General features: G+C 42.5%; 1 protein-coding gene across 1 annotated transcript in view; it reads left to right on the plus strand.

The window, feature by feature from the left end:
- The window catches only part of LOC106569546 (serine/threonine-protein kinase STK11), a 76,478-nt gene extending 75,683 nt beyond the window's left edge, over positions 1–795 (plus strand). The window contains exon 11 of the mRNA XM_014141006.3: positions 216–795. The gene's annotated coding sequence lies outside the window, so the exon portion shown is untranslated. The remainder of the gene's footprint in view (positions 1–215) is intronic.
- The last annotated feature ends 2,319 nt before the right edge of the window (positions 796–3,114 follow it).

A 3,114-nucleotide genomic window follows, 5' to 3' on the forward strand; every position in this document is an offset into this window, starting at 1 on the left:
TTATTCAGCTGCTTTCTGTGTTTTGCTAGAGGCAGAGGGACACACTGTGCGTACCTGTGCACATGTGACAAATAAGCCTTTGATGCTTAAATAAGGCAAAGGGTGCAAGCCCTTTAAATAGACTTCAAGTCTGTACGTCATAAATAATCCTATTTGTCATGCAATAGTTGTACAATAAAATGAACTAAAATAAAGCTTGCCTCTCTCTCTCCTAGGTTTATCATTTCCCATCCTTGGCAAGGGTGAGAGAACTGCTGATGTTGTTCCTCCTGAACCATTTGGCTACGAACTCTTCAAGGATATGCGCACAGCGGAGAGATGGACAGAGAGCAGCAGAAAAACAGACTGTATTCTTGAGGGTCTTTGTGTGAAGTGGCTCTTTGTGTTTCCATTCCCCCTCTGCTCTTTTGCTCCCTCCATCCTCCCCTCTCAGGCTGTCCCAGAGGAGGCATGGCTGACCTTTCAAGTCCCACCTTCGTGAACTCTGACCCCATTGGTTATAGTTCTTAGACAACCTTTTATTTGATAGAACCTAAAGATACACATTGTAAAAGGAATTAGGTTGATAAAGAATAGCTATTCATTTTAACTATGAGGATAGTGATACTGATATAAAAACTGCATGCTGGATTGAACTTTGAGAAAGGGAAACTGCTCAGTTAAGGACAGACAGACTGAAACCTTGACTTCCACCACTGGTGTGTTGGGAGAACTTTGTTTTCATTAGGTTTTGTTTATTTTTTTCCAATAAATGTTTTTTTAATTATTATTTATATAAAACGTGTCCCAACCAAACCCTGTTGTCTGGCTCCCATTTTATTTTATATTCTGAACATACACTGAGTGTACAAAACATTACGAACACCTGCTCTTTCTTTCAGACTGACAAGGTGAATCCAGGTGAAAGCTATGATCCCTTTATAAATGTCACTTGTTAAATCCACTTCAATCAGTGTAGATGGAGGGGAGGAGACAGGTTAAATAATGATTTTTAAGCCTTGAGACATGGATTGTGTATGTGTGCCAGTCAGAGGGTGAATGGGCAAGACAAAATATTTCGGTGCCTTTTGAACGGGGTGTGGTAGTAGGTGCCAGGCACACCGGGTTGAGTGTGTCAAGAACTGCACCGCTACTGAGTTTTTCCACACTCAGCAGTTTCCCGTGTGTATCAAGAATGGTCCACCTCCCAAAGGACTTCAAGCCAGCTTGGCACGACTGCAGTGGTGGAAAAAGTACCCAATTGTCGTACTTGAGTAAAAGTAAAGATACTTTTAGTAGAAAATTACTCAAGTGGAATTCACCCAGTAAAAGACTACTTGAGTAAAAGTCAAAGTATTTGGTTTAAAATATACCTAAGTATCAAAATAAAATAATTTCAAATTCTGTATATTAAGTAAACCAGACGGCACGATTTTCTTGTTTTCAAATGTATAGATAGCCAGGGGTACACCAACACTTAGACAGATATTTACTAACGAAGCATGTGTGTTTAGTGAGTCTGCCAGATCAGAGACAGCAGGGTAACCAGGGATGTTCTCTTGATAAGTGTGTGAATTGGACCATTTTCCTGTCCTGCTAAACATTTTAAATGTAATGAGTACTTTTAGGTGTCAGGGAAACTGGTGAGAAAAGTACATTATCTTTAAGGAATATAGTGAAGTAAAAGTAGTCAAATATATGGATAGTAAAGTACAGATACCCAAAACAACTACTTAAGTAAAAATACTTTCAAGTACTATTGAAGTACTGTGTACAGCTGTGGAAAGCATTGGAGTCAATATGGGCCAGCATCCCTGTGGAATGCTTTCCACACCTTGTAGAGTCCATGCCCTGATGAATTGAGGCTGTTCTGAGGGTAGAAGGTCGTGCAACTCAATATTTGGAAGGTGTTCCTAATGTTTTGTACACAGTGTATGGTCATTAAACTGCAGGTGTATAACGACCATGCGCTTTTACAGTTTATTTCACACCTACACTGACGTTGGAGTGAACACTTGCCCCAGAGGGGGGCGGGGAATTGAGGGTGATTCTTGACTATGAAACTGAAATGAGGGGCTCAGAAAACGTGAAATGGGTTTCATCAGACCTCAGGAAAACCGGGATAATGTGGCATCAGGCATCTATCTGTATGATTGAAGATGTACTGGTAGCCTTTTTTCGTTTTTGTGCTGATCACGTCCCTGGAAAATCCTCTCCCTCTTTCACCTTCTCTGTCCCCTTCCATCTTTTAATTTCTCTCACTCGCTCTCTGGTCTGACTCACTCACCTACTCTCTCCTCTGCTGTCCTGCCCTCTTTCTCCCTCTTTCCCCCGCTCTGTATCCCCTCCTTCCCCTTCCTGTCTCTATGCTCTGACTCATCTGCTCCCCTCCCTCCCTGTGCTCTGACTCACCTGCTCTGTGATCTATTCTCAGTGCTGGGCTGATGGAGCGGCGGGGTTGCGTAAAATGGAGACAGACAAATGCTGCCCACGTCAGCCAGGCACTGAGAGAATCTATGCAGAGCCCAGACCAGGCAAAACTGGAGAAACCTCACATGTACCTTTTGATTAATGAAGAATTCCAGCTTTTCTGACCTTATTCTTATTAAATAAATACCATTTTAAGAAATCTTTTTGTATTTCTTAATAATACATGGTATTGGTATTTATATAGCGCTTTTCAAGGACCCAAAGTCTTTTTTTCTTAGCCGTTGCAATTAGCCCACCCCTATTTCTCCACGATTCCGTTGACGGTACTGTGTCTCTGACTGTTGTGTGATGTGGATGTCTGCATTGCATCCTCTGTTGTTCACTAGTCATCTCTGCCGTCATGTCAGAGGGGTTAGGGTCATTAAATAGCCCTTCCAGTGGGGTTAGGGGTCATTAAATAGCCCTTCCAGTGGGGTTAGGGGTCATTAAATAGCCCTTCCAGTGGGGTTAGGGGTCATTAAATATCCCTTCCAGTGGGGTTAGGGGTCATTAAATATCCCTTCCAGTGGGGTTAGGGTCATTAAATAGCCCTTCCAGTGGGGTTAGGGGTCATTAAATAGCCCTTCCAGTGGGGTTAGGGGTCATTAAATATCCCTTCCAGTGGGGTTAGGGTCATTAAATAGCCCTTCCAGTGGGGTTAGGGGT

This window comes from Salmo salar, chromosome 14 (assembly GCF_965601325.2).
Source record: "Salmo salar chromosome 14, fSalSal1, whole genome shotgun sequence".
Taxonomy (NCBI): Eukaryota; Metazoa; Chordata; class Actinopteri; order Salmoniformes; family Salmonidae; genus Salmo; species Salmo salar.